Here is a 13,164-nt window from a genome sequence, read left to right as displayed (position 1 = left end):
AGTCAACTCATCTAATGTGGATGAGAATCTTATATGATATTTGAATCGGTTCTCATCGAAGGCAGAGTAGGACTAATAGGTGTAGTATGTTATGATTATGGAGGGTGCTCCGATTGTGGCCAAAGCAATTAAGATTCTGATGGTTTCCATGGGAAGAGTAAGGCCTGTTTTTCTCTGTCATATCTGGCTGAACTGAGATTTACTTATTTTTGTAGACAACTTCCATTAAGCCATGTTAGTGGTCTCATTCTGTTGTGTACCTCGTGCCAATTTCTTTGGATGGTTCTCAAGTGATGTACATACTACTGTAGTTTAGGGCAAATTTCTAGAGAACGGAAGGAGTGCTGAGAGAGCCCAAGTGTTCGATAAATTAAGAACTAACAACAATGCATCACAGTCTCCATGATTTGCAAGGAATCCAATAAAGTTGGGGAATGTGCTATTTGCTTTACTTTCAGGGACAGAGTCCCTGTCTCATACCGGACAAGGACGGCTTGCAGAGGAACTGAGTATGGAACATCAGATGAAGTTGGAAGAAGCCTAACATGGCCTGCCCTGAAGTCCTCAGTTGAAGCTCTCTTGCCTGAGGATACCTGAAGTGAAAGGTAAGAAACACTTGAATTTCCAAAGGAACTCAAAGTGCTCAGGTGTTGATGGAGCTCACGGGAGTTCCCAACCTTGAATCATGAACCTTTGGGACCTGGTTCAGGCTCACTGCCTGTGGCTACTCCTGTGATTGGAGAATAGGCCCATTGGTTCGTGGTAAAGGATGTGAATGTCTTGAATTCTGTTCGCTCACCAAACCTGATCTATTTTGAGTATACTAAGTGTCATGGCAGGGGGTACACCAGCGTGCTTGGATCGATGATGATTTCCAATAAAACATTCCTTGGAAAGCTGAACAAAATGAGTGAAAACTCAATACCGCCACTGTCATCGTGACTGAGGTCCAGCACCTGGGATCACAAATGTCACTGAGGGACTCACATGGCCTCAACTCATCTTGCGAGACTTGGATCCAATGAGAGAGCCTTCAGAATGTTCTTTGCTTGCCTAAATCACCAGAAATCATGGCCTAAATCAAGGCTTCACCTTTTGCTCTAATGATAACATGCTTTCCGGTTGAGGAGATCATTGTCAGTATCTTGGAAGTTAGCCCTACCAACTCCATCAGCAGTAATATATAGTAGATTGTGAGGAAAATATAAGTTTAGCGGGGGCAGCATAGTTCAACAATGTACACCGGAATGTCAGGAAATGTGTTTCTGTCCGTGTCTGAAGCCTTCGCATGAATGATGATCCTTCTGTTTCATAAAACAGAGATACATAACGGGAAGGTTACAGGCGACATGTGGAATGAGGCAGTAGCAATTCTCAGGAACTATGGGAATGTGGACTATTCCTGTGTGAATACAAAGCTCTGTTTTCTTGAAAGACTGATTGTGGCCATGGCAATTAGGTTGGAAAGAGAGCCTTGGAATTTAAAAGGTTGGCATGTAGCCTTCTTGTCAGTGGATTCTAGAAGCGCATGCTTTCAAATGTCCCAGGATTCATACCACCTTCATGGATGTATGGAGAACAACCATTTTAATCCTAGTTTCTATGTTTATTGTTGGGACATTTTTTGTCAGTCTATCCAGGTAGTTTGCCAGCAGTTCCTCTGGATTGACTGTACCAAAATGGTCTGGACATACATCTCCTCCTCTTCTAGGATCTAAGAATGTGAGCATGCAAGTTTGTTTCTTACACACACTCCTTCTAGGAATTTTATATTTTGGTATGGCCGTAGAAGATAGGCATCGAGTGTCTGCGGGTTTATCTCTCCTTATGGTCTTGATGTGGCCATGCTGAAGGTTAACTTGGCATTTTGGCTATGTGTTTTGGAACTGATGGTAATCCTATTATCTTAGACATTGTTCTTTTCTCCAAGCAAATATCAACAAGAAATTGTGTTTCCATTTGATTATGAAAGTGAGCTGTATGCTTAGGATCATGCTGTTGATAATAACATATATCTCAGTGACTACAGGTTATGCTTGTGTTTGGTGACCTGAGAGGGTTAAAACAGACACTTTCTCTGTGGTGATCAATGTCAGATACCACAGCCATAGCACTCACAGGAGTTTAGTACCAGTCAAAACCTGAATAGGAGATATATGAGCATGGACAGAGACAGAGAGAAAGAAAAATTGTTGAAGAGGCTAAGCATGTGTGAGACAGAGTAAGACAGTGAGAGACAGAAAGAGAGAAAGGGGGGGAGAGAGGGGGGGTGAAGTTGAAAAGAGGACACTGTGATATTAAAGCAGATATCCCGATTGACAGATATAAGGAAACCAAATAGAGAGAATGTGAGTGAGAAACTGAGAAGCTAGGAGAGTCACTGCAAGTCAATTTCAGAGAGAAAGTGAAGAAGCGAGAGAGAAAGAGTACATAAGAAGTCCATTCATCTAATGTGGATGAGAATCTTATATGATATTTGAATCGGTTCTCATCGAAGGCAGAGTAGGACTAATAGGTGTAGTATGTTATGGTTATGGAGGGTGCTCCGATTGTGGCCAAAGCTATTAAGATTCTGATGGTTTCCATGGGAAGAGTAATTCCTGATTTTCTCTGTCATATCCGGCTGAACTGAGATTTACTTATTTTTGTAGACAACTTCCATTAAGCCATGTTAGTGCTCTCATTCTGTTGTGTACCTCGTGCCAATTTCTTTGGATGGTTCTCATGTGATGTACATACTACTGTAGTTTTCGGGATCAGATATTGGCTTCGTCCCAACTTAAGAACTTTGTTGCATGGTATCCTCCAGGAATTCGGTGATAGAATTGGGAAAATTATGTCCCCAAACAGTTCCTTGGGGGAAAAGTATCTCTGATATGGATTGTGAGGGCAAATTTCTAGAGGACAGAAGGAGTGCTGAGAGAGCCCAAGTGTTCGATAAATTAAGAACTAACAACAATGCTTCACAGTCTCCATGATTTGCAAGGAATCCAATAAAGTGGGGGAATGTGCTATTTGCTTTACTTTCAGGGACAGAGTCCCTGTCTCATTCCGGACAAGGACGGCTTGCTGAGGAACTGAGTATGGAACATCAGATGAAGTTGGAAGAAGCCTAACATCGCCTACCCTGAAGTCCACAGTTGAAGCTCTCTTGCCTGAGGATACCTGAAGTGAAAGGTAAGAAACACTTGAATTTCCAAAGGAACTCAAAGTGCTCAGGTGTTGATGGAGCTCATGGGAGTTCCCAACCTTGAATCATGAACCTTTGGGACCTGGTACAAGCTCACTGCCTGTGGCTACTCCTGTGATTGGAGAATAGGCCCATTGGTTCGTGGTAAAGGATGTGAATGTCTTGAATTCTGTTCGCTCACCAAACCTGATCTATTTTGAGTATACTAAGTGTCATGGCAGGGGGTACACCAGCGTGCTTGGATCGATGATGATTTCCAATAAAACATTCCTTGGAAAGCTGAACAAAATGAGTGAAAACTCAATACCGCCACTATCATCGTGACTGAGGTCCAGCACCTGGGATCACAAATGTCACTGAAGGACTCACATGGCCTCCATTCACCTTGCGAGACTTGGATCCAGTGAGAGAGCCTTCAGAATGTTCTTTCCTTGCCTAAATCACCAGAAATCATGGCCTAAATCAAGGCTTCACCTTTTGCTCTAATGATAACATGCTTTCTGGTTGAGGAGATCATTGTCAGGATCTTGGAAGTTAGCCCTACCAACTCCATCAGCAATAATGTATAGTAGATTGTGAGGAAAATATAAGTTTAGCGGGGGCAGCATAGTTCAAAAATGTACACCGGAATGTCAGGAAATGTGTTTCTGTCCGTGTCTGAAGCCTTCGCATGAATGATGATCCTTCTGTTTCATAAAACAGAGATACATAACGGGAAGGTTACAGGCGTCATGTGGAATGAGGCAGTAGCAATTCTCAGGAACTATGGGAATGTGGACTCTTCCTGTGTGAAAACAAAGCTCTGTTTTCTTGAAAGACTGATTGTGGCCATGGCAATTAGGTTGGAAAGAGAGCCTTGGAATTTAAAAAGTTGGCATGTAGCCTTCTTGTCAGTGGATTCTAGAAGCGCATGCTTTCAAATGTCCCAGGATTCATACCACCTTCATGGATGTATGGAGAACACCCTTTTTAATCCTAGTTTCTATGTTTATTGTTGGGACATTTTTTGTCAGTCTATCCAGGTAGTTTGCCAGCTGTTCTTCTGGATTGACTGTACCAAAATGGTCTGGACATACATCTCCTCCTCTTCTAGGATCTAAGAATGTGAGCATGCAAGTTTGTTTCTTACACACACTCCTTCTAGGAATTTTATATTTTGGTATGTCCGTAGAAGATAGGCATCAAGTGTCTGCGGGATTATCTTTCCTTATGGTCTTGATGTTGCCTTGCTGAAGGTTAACTTGGCATTTTGGCTTTGTGTTTTGGGGCTGATGTTAGTCCTGTTAATTTAGACATTGTTCTTTTCTCCAAGCAAATATCAACAAGAAATTGTGTTTCCATTTGATTATGAAAGTGAGCTGTATGCTTAGGATCATGCTGTTGATAATAACATATATCTCAGGGACTACAGGTTATGCTTGTGATAGGTGACCTGAGAGGGTTTGAACAGACACTTTCTCTGTGGTGATCAATGTCTGATACCACAGCAATAGCACTCACAGGAATTTAGTAACAGTCAAAACCTGAATAGGAGATATATGAGCATGGACAGAGACAGAGAGAAAGAACAATTGTTGAAGAGGCTAAGCGTGTGTGAGACAGAGGAAGACAGTGTGAGGCAGAAAGAGAGAGGGGGGGGAGAGACGGGGGTTGAAGTGGAAAAGAGGACACTGTGATATTAAAGCAGATATCTTGATTGACAGAAATAAGGAAACCAAATAGAGAGAATGTGAGTGAGAAACTGAGAAGCTAGGAGAGTCACTGCAAGTCAATTTCAGAGAGAAAGTGAAGAAGCGAGATAGAGAAAGAGTACATAAGAAGTCCATTCATCTAATGTGGATGAGAATCTTATATGATATTTGAATCGGTTCTCATCGAAGGCAGAGTAGGACTAATAGGTGTAGTATGTTATGGTTATGGAGGTTGCTCCGATTGTGTCCAAAGCTATTAAGATTCTGATGGTTTCCATGGGAAGAGGAAGGCTTGATTTTCTCTGTCATATCCGGCTGAACTGAGATTTACTTATTTTTGTAGACAACTTCCATTAAGCTATGTTAGTGGTCTCATTCTGTTGTGTACCTCGTGCCAATTTCTTTGGATGGTTCTCACGTGATGTACATACTACTGTAGTTTTCGGGATCAGATATTGGCTTCGTCCCATCTTAAGAAATTTGTTGCATGGTAACCTCCAGGAATTCGGTGATAGAATTGGGAAAATTATGTCCCCAAACAGTTCCTTGGGGGAAAAGTATCTCTGATATGGATTGTGAGGGCAAATTTCTAGAGGACGGAAGGAGTGCTGAGAGAGCCCAAGTGTTCGATAAATTAAGAACTAACAACAATGCATCACAGTCTCCATGATTTGCAAGGAATCCAATAAAGTGGGGGAATGTGCTATTTGCTTTACTTTCAGGGACAGAGTCCCTGTCTCATACCGGACAAGGACGGCTTGCAGAGGAACTGAGTATGGAACATCAGATGAAGTTGGAAGAAGCCTAACATCGCCTGCCCTGAAGTCCTCAGTTGAAGCTCTCTTGCCTGAGGATACCTGAAGTGAAAGGTAAGATACACTTGAATTTCCAAAGGAACTCAAAGTGCTCAGGTGTTGATGGAGCTCATGGGAGTTCCCAACCTTGAATCATGAACCTTTGGGACCTGGTACAGGCTCACTGCCTGTGGCTACTCCTGTGATTGGAGAATAGGCCCATTGGTTCGTGGTAAAGGATGTGAATGTCTTGAATTCTCTTCGCTCACCAAACCTGATCTATTTTGAGTATACTAAGTGTCATGGCAGGGGGTACACCAGCGTGCTTGGATCGATGATGATTTCCAATAAAACATTCCTTGGAAAGCTGAACAAAATGAGTGAAAACTCAATACCGCCACTATCATCGTGACTGAGGTCCAGCACCTGGGATCACAAATGTCACTGAGGGACTCACATGGCCTCCATTCATCTTGCGAGACTTGGATCCAGTGAGAGAGCCTTCAGAATGTTCTTTGCTTGCCTAAAGCACCAGAAATCATGGCCTAAATCAAGGCTTCACCTTTTGCTCTAATGATAACATGCTTTCTGGTTGAGGAGATCATTGTCTGTATCTTGGAAGTTAGCCCTACCAACTCCATCAGTAATAATGTATAGTAGATTGTGAGGAAAATATAAGTTTAGCGGGGGTAGCATAGTTCAACAATGTACACCGGAATGTCAGAAAATGTGTTTCTGTCCGTGTCTGAAGCCTTCGCATGAATGATGATCCTTCTGTTTCATAAAACAGAGATACATAACTGGAAGGTTACAGGCGACACGTGGAATGAGGCAGTAGCAATTCTCAGGAACTATGGGAATGTGGACTCTTCCTGTGTGAAAACAAAGCTCTGTTTTCTTGTAAGACTGATTGTGGCCATGGCAATTAGGTTGGAAAGAGAGCCTTGGAATTTAAAAGGTTGGCATGTAGCCTTTTTGTCGGTGGATTCTAGAAGTGCATGCTTTCAAATGTCCCAGGATTCATACCACCTTCATGGATGTATGGAGAACACCCATTTTAATCCTAGTTTCTATGTTTATTGTTGGGACATTTTTTGTCAGTCTATCCAGGTAGTTTGCCAGCTGTTCTTCTGGTTGACTGTACCAAAATGGTCTGGACATACATCTCCTCCTCTTCTAGGATCTAAGAATGTGAGCATGCAAGTTTGTTTCTTACACACACTCCTTCTAGGAATTTTATATTTTGGTATGGCCGTTGAAGATAGGCATCGAGTGTCTGCGGGATTATCTCTCCTTATGATATTGATGTGGCCATGCTGAAGGTTAACTTGGCATTTTGGCTATGTGTTTTTGGACTGATGGTAGTCCTGTTATCTTATACATTGTTCTTTTCTCCAAGGAAATATCAACAAGAAATTGTGTTTCCATTTGATTAAGAAAGTGAGCTGTATGCTTAGGATCATGCTGTTGATAATAACATATATCTCAGTGACTACAGGTTATGCTTGTGTTTGGTGACCTGAGAGGGTTTCAACAGACACTTTCTCTGTGGTGATCAGTGTCAGATACCACAGCAATAGCACTCACAGGAATTTAGTACCAGTCAAAACCTGAATAGGAGATATATGAGCATGGAAAGAGACAGAGAGAAAGAACAATTGTTGAAGAGGCTAAGCATGTGTGAGACAGAGGAAGACAGTGAGAGACAGAAAGAGAGAGAGGGGGGAGAGAGGGGGGGTGAAGTGGAAAAGAGGACACTGTGATATTAAAGCAGATATCTTGATTGACAGAAATAAGGAAACCAAATAGGGAGAATGTGAGTGAGAAACTGAGAAGCTAGGAGAGTCACTGCAAGTCAATTTCAGAGAGAAAGTGAAGAAGCGAGATAGAGAAAGAGTACATAAGAGGTCCATTCATCTAACGTGGATGAGAATCTTATATGATATTTGAATCAGATCTCATCGAAGGCAGAGTAGGACTAATAGGTGTAGTATGTTATGATTATGGAGGGTGCTCCGATTGTGGCCAAATCTATTAAGATTCTGATGGTTTCCATGGGAAGAGTAAGGCCTGATTTTCTCTGTCATATCCGGCTGAACTGAGATATACTTATTTTTGTAGACAACTTCCATTAAGCCATGTTAGTGGTCTCATTCTGTTGTGTACCTCGTGCCAATTTCTTTGGATGGTTCTCAAGTGATGTACATACTACTGTAGTTTTCGGGATCAGATATTGGCTTCGTCCCATCTTAAGAACTTTGTTGCATGGTAACCTCCAGGAATTCGGAGATAGAATTGGGAAAATTATGTCCCCAAACAGTTCCTTGGAGGAAAAATATCTCTGATATGGATTGTGAGGGCAAATTTCTAGAGGACGGAAGGAGTGCTGAGAGAGCCCCTGTGTTCGATAAATTAAGAACTAACAACAATGCATCACAGTCTCCATGATTTGCAAGGAATCCAATAAAGTTGGGGAATGTGCTATTTGCTTTACTTTCAGGGACAGAGTCCCCGTCTCATACCGTACAAGGACGGCTTGCAGAGGAACTGAGTATGGAACATCAGATGAAGTTGGAAGAAGCCTAACATGGCCTGCCCTGAAGTCCTCAGTTGAAGCTCTCTTGCCTGAGGATACCTGAAGTGAAAGGTAAGAAACACTTGAATTTCCAAAGGAACTCAAAGTGCTCAGGTGTTGATGGAGCTCACGGGAGTTCCCAACCTTGAATCATGAACCTTTGGGACCTGGTTCAGGCTCACTGCCTGTGGCTACTCCTGTGATTGGAGAATAGGCCCATTGGTTCGTGGTAAAGGATGTGAATGTCTTGAATTCTGTTCGCTCACCAAACCTGATCTATTTTGAGTATACTAAGTGTCATGGCAGGGGGTACACCAGCGTGCTTGGATCGATGATGATTTCCAATAAAACATTCCTTGGAAAGCTGAACAAAATGAGTGAAAACTCAATACCGCCACTGTCATCGTGACTGAGGTCCAGCACCTGGGATCACAAATGTCACTGAGGGACTCACATGGCCTCAACTCATCTTGCGAGACTTGGATCCAATGAGAGAGCCTTCAGAATGTTCTTTGCTTGCCTAAATCACCAGAAATCATGGCCTAAATCAAGGCTTCACCTTTTGCTCTAATGATAACATGCTTTCTGGTTGAGGAGATCATTGTCAGTATCTTGGAAGTTAGCCCTACCAACTCCATCAGCAGTAATATATAGTAGATTGTGAGGAAAATATAAGTTTAGCGGGGGCAGCATAGTTCAACAATGTACACCGGAATGTCAGGAAATGTGTTTCTGTCCGTGTCTGAAGCCTTCGCATGAATGATGATCCTTCTGTTTCATAAAACAGAGATACATAACGGGAAGGTTACAGGCGACATGTGGAATGAGGCAGTAGCAATTCTCAGGAACTATGGGAATGTGGACTATTCCTGTGTGAATACAAAGCTCTGTTTTCTTGAAAGACTGATTGTGGCCATGGCAATTAGGTTGGAAAGAGAGCCTTGGAATTTAAAAGGTTGGCATGTAGGTTCTTGTCAGTGGATTCTAGAAGCGCATGCTTTCAAATGTCCCAGGATTCATACCACCTTCATGGATGTATGGAGAACAACCATTTTAATCCTAGTTTCTATGTTTATTGTTGGGACATTTTTTGTCAGTCTATCCAGGTAGTTTGCCAGCAGTTCCTCTGGATTGACTGTACCAAAATGGTCTGGACATACATCTCCTCCTCTTCTAGGATCTAAGAATGTGAGCATGCAAGTTTGTTTCTTACACACACTCCTTCTAGGAATTTTATATTTTGGTATGGCCGTAGAAGATAGGCATCGAGTGTCTGCGGGTTTATCTCTCCTTATGGTCTTGATGTGGCCATGCTGAAGGTTAACTTGGCATTTTGGCTATGTGTTTTGGAACTGATGGTAATCCTATTATCTTAGACATTGTTCTTTTCTCCAAGCAAATATCAACAAGAAATTGTGTTTCCATTTGATTATGAAAGTGAGCTGTATGCTTAGGATCATGCTGTTGATAATAACATATATCTCAGTGACTACAGGTTATGCTTGTGTTTGGTGACCTGAGAGGGTTAAAACAGACACTTTCTCTGTGGTGATCAATGTCAGATACCACAGCCATAGCACTCACAGGAGTTTAGTACCAGTCAAAACCTGAATAGGAGATATATGAGCATGGACAGAGACAGAGAGAAAGAAAAATTGTTGAAGAGGCTAAGCATGTGTGAGACAGAGTAAGACAGTGAGAGATAGAAAGAGAGAAAGGGGGGGGGGGAGAGGGGGGGTGAAGTTGAAAAGAGGACACTGTGATATTAAAGCAGATATCTTGATTGACAGATATAAGGAAACCAAATAGAGAGAATGTGAGTGAGAAACTGAGAAGCTAGGAGAGTCACTGCAAGTCAATTTCAGAGAGAAAGTGAAGAAGCGAGAGAGAAAGAGTACATAAGAAGTCCATTCATCTAATGTGGATGAGAATCTTATATGATATTTGAATCGGTTCTCATCGAAGGCAGAGTAGGACTAAGGTGTAGTATGTTATGGTTATGGAGGGTGCTCCGATTGTGGCCAAAGCTATTAAGATTCTGATGGTTTCCATGGGAAGAGTAATTCCTGATTTTCTCTGTCATATCCGGCTGAACTGAGATTTACTTATTTTTGTAGACAACTTCCATTAAGCCATGTTAGTGCTCTCATTCTGTTGTGTACCTCGTGCCAATTTCTTTGGATGGTTCTCATGTGATGTACATACTACTGTAGTTTTCGGGATCAGATATTGGCTTCGTCCCAACTTAAGAACTTTGTTGCATGGTATCCTCCAGGAATTCGGTGATAGAATTGGGAAAATTATGTCCCCAAACAGTTCCTTGGGGGAAAAGTATCTCTGATATGGATTGTGAGGGCAAATTTCTAGAGGACAGAAGGAGTGCTGAGAGAGCCCAAGTGTTCGATAAATTAAGAACTAACAACAATGCATCACAGTCTCCATGATTTGCAAGGAATCCAATAAAGTTGGGGAATGTGCTATTTGCTTTACTTTCAGGGACAGAGTCCCCGTCTCATACCGTACAAGGACGGCTTGCAGAGGAACTGAGTATGGAACATCAGATGAAGTTGGAAGAAGCCTAACATGGCCTGCCCTGAAGTCCTCAGTTGAAGCTCTCTTGCCTGAGGATACCTGAAGTGAAAGGTAAGATACACTTGAATTTCCAAAGGAACTCAAAGTGCTCAGGTGTTGATGGAGCTCATGGGAGTTCCCAACCTTGAATCATGAACCTTTGGGACCTGGTACAGGCTCACTGCCTGTGGCTACTCCTGTGATTGGAGAATAGGCCCATTGGTTCGTGGTAAAGGATGTGAATGTCTTGAATTCTCTTCGCTCACCAAACCTGATCTATTTTGAGTATACTAAGTGTCATGGCAGGGGGTACACCAGCGTGCTTGGATCGATGATGATTTCCAATAAAACATTCCTTGGAAAGCTGAACAAAATGAGTGAAAACTCAATACCGCCACTATCATCGTGACTGAGGTCCAGCACATGGGATCACAAATGTCACTGAGGGACTCACATGGCCTCCATTCATCTTGCGAGACTTGGATCCAGTGAGAGAGCCTTCAGAATGTTCTTTGCTTGCCTAAATCACCAGAAATCATGGCCTAAATCAAGGCTTCACCTTTTGCTCTAATGATAACATGCTTTCTGGTTGAGGAGATCATTGTCTGTATCTTGGAAGTTAGCCCTACCAACTCCATCAGTAATAATGTATAGTAGATTGTGAGGAAAATATAAGTTTAGCGGGGGTAGCATAGTTCAACAATGTACACCGGAATGTCAGAAAATGTGTTTCTGTCCGTGTCTGAAGCCTTCGCATGAATGATGATCCTTCTGTTTCATAAAACAGAGATACATAACTGGAAGGTTACAGGCGACACGTGGAATGAGGCAGTAGCAATTCTCAGGAACTATGGGAATGTGGACTCTTCCTGTGTGAAAACAAAGCTCTGTTTTCTTGTAAGACTGATTGTGGCCATGGCAATTAGGTTGGAAAGAGAGCCTTGGAATTTAAAAGGTTGGCATGTAGCCTTTTTGTCGGTGGATTCTAGAAGTGCATGCTTTCAAATGTCCCAGGATTCATACCACCTTCATGGATGTATGGAGAACACCCATTTTAATCCTAGTTTCTATGTTTATTGTTGGGACATTTTTTGTCAGTCTATCCAGGTAGTTTGCCAGCTGTTCTTCTGGTTGACTGTACCAAAATGGTCTGGACATACATCTCCTCCTCTTCTAGGATCTAAGAATGTGAGCATGCAAGTTTGTTTCTTACACACACTCCTTCTAGGAATTTTATATTTTGGTATGGCCGTTGAAGATAGGCATCGAGTGTCTGCGGGATTATCTCTCCTTATGATATTGATGTGGCCATGCTGAAGGTTAACTTGGCATTTTGGCTATGTGTTTTTGGACTGATGGTAGTCCTGTTATCTTATACATTGTTCTTTTCTCCAAGGAAATATCAACAAGAAATTGTGTTTCCATTTGATTAAGAAAGTGAGCTGTATGCTTAGGATCATGCTGTTGATAATAACATATATCTCAGTGACTACAGGTTATGCTTGTGTTTGGTGACCTGAGAGGGTTTCAACAGACACTTTCTCTGTGGTGATCAGTGTCAGATACCACAGCAATAGCACTCACAGGAATTTAGTACCAGTCAAAACCTGAATAGGAGATATATGAGCATGGAAAGAGACAGAGAGAAAGAACAATTGTTGAAGAGGCTAAGCATGTGTGAGACAGAGGAAGACAGTGAGAGACAGAAAGAGAGAGAGGGGGGAGAGAGGGGGGGTGAAGTGGAAAAGAGGACACTGTGATATTAAAGCAGATATCTTGATTGACAGAAATAAGGAAACCAAATAGGGAGAATGTGAGTGAGAAACTGAGAAGCTAGGAGAGTCACTGCAAGTCAATTTCAGAGAGAAAGTGAAGAAGCGAGATAGAGAAAGAGTACATAAGAGGTCCATTCATCTAACGTGGATGAGAATCTTATATGATATTTGAATCAGATCTCATCGAAGGCAGAGTAGGACTAATAGGTGTAGTATGTTATGATTATGGAGGGTGCTCCGATTGTGGCCAAATCTATTAAGATTCTGATGGTTTCCATGGGAAGAGTAAGGCCTGATTTTCTCTGTCATATCCGGCTGAACTGAGATATACTTATTTTTGTAGACAACTTCCATTAAGCCATGTTAGTGGTCTCATTCTGTTGTGTACCTCGTGCCAATTTCTTTGGATGGTTCTCAAGTGATGTACATACTACTGTAGTTTTCGGGATCAGATATTGGCTTCGTCCCATCTTAAGAACTTTGTTGCATGGTAACCTCCAGGAATTCGGAGATAGAATTGGGAAAATTATGTCCCCAAACAGTTCCTTGGAGGAAAAATATCTCTGAT

General features: G+C 42.1%; 1 long non-coding RNA gene and 5 other non-coding genes across 6 annotated transcripts in view; all 6 read left to right on the top strand.

Annotated features, from left to right (window-relative positions):
• The window catches only part of LOC134483370 (uncharacterized), a 56,565-nt gene extending 50,930 nt beyond the window's left edge, over positions 1-5,635 (top strand). The window contains exons 3-4 of the long non-coding RNA XR_010060235.1: positions 459-605; positions 5,604-5,635. This is a non-coding gene — a long non-coding RNA (uncharacterized LOC134483370). The remainder of the gene's footprint in view (positions 1-458; positions 606-5,603) is intronic.
• Positions 859-951, top strand: LOC134485493 (small nucleolar RNA SNORD116). The gene has a single exon (XR_010063531.1). It is a non-coding gene; the product is annotated as a small nucleolar RNA SNORD116 (small nucleolar RNA).
• On the top strand, positions 3,431-3,523 carry LOC134485418 (small nucleolar RNA SNORD116). The gene has a single exon (XR_010063457.1). It is a non-coding gene; the product is annotated as a small nucleolar RNA SNORD116 (small nucleolar RNA).
• A 368-nt stretch (positions 5,636-6,003) lies between the features above and the next one.
• LOC134485417 (small nucleolar RNA SNORD116) lies at positions 6,004-6,096 on the top strand. The gene has a single exon (XR_010063456.1). It is a non-coding gene; the product is annotated as a small nucleolar RNA SNORD116 (small nucleolar RNA).
• Positions 6,097-8,575: 2,479 nt separating this feature from the next.
• LOC134485492 (small nucleolar RNA SNORD116) lies at positions 8,576-8,668 on the top strand. Its single transcript, XR_010063530.1, has one exon. It is a non-coding gene; the product is annotated as a small nucleolar RNA SNORD116 (small nucleolar RNA).
• A 2,478-nt stretch (positions 8,669-11,146) lies between these two features.
• On the top strand, positions 11,147-11,239 carry LOC134485416 (small nucleolar RNA SNORD116). The gene has a single exon (XR_010063455.1). It is a non-coding gene; the product is annotated as a small nucleolar RNA SNORD116 (small nucleolar RNA).
• The last annotated feature ends 1,925 nt before the right edge of the window (positions 11,240-13,164 follow it).

This window comes from Rattus norvegicus, chromosome 1 (genome assembly GCF_036323735.1).
Source record: "Rattus norvegicus strain BN/NHsdMcwi chromosome 1, GRCr8, whole genome shotgun sequence".
NCBI lineage: Eukaryota > Metazoa > Chordata > Mammalia > Rodentia > Muridae > Rattus > Rattus norvegicus.
Note: the sequence above shows the minus strand (reverse complement) of the source record. Positions and strands in the feature narration are given on the sequence as shown.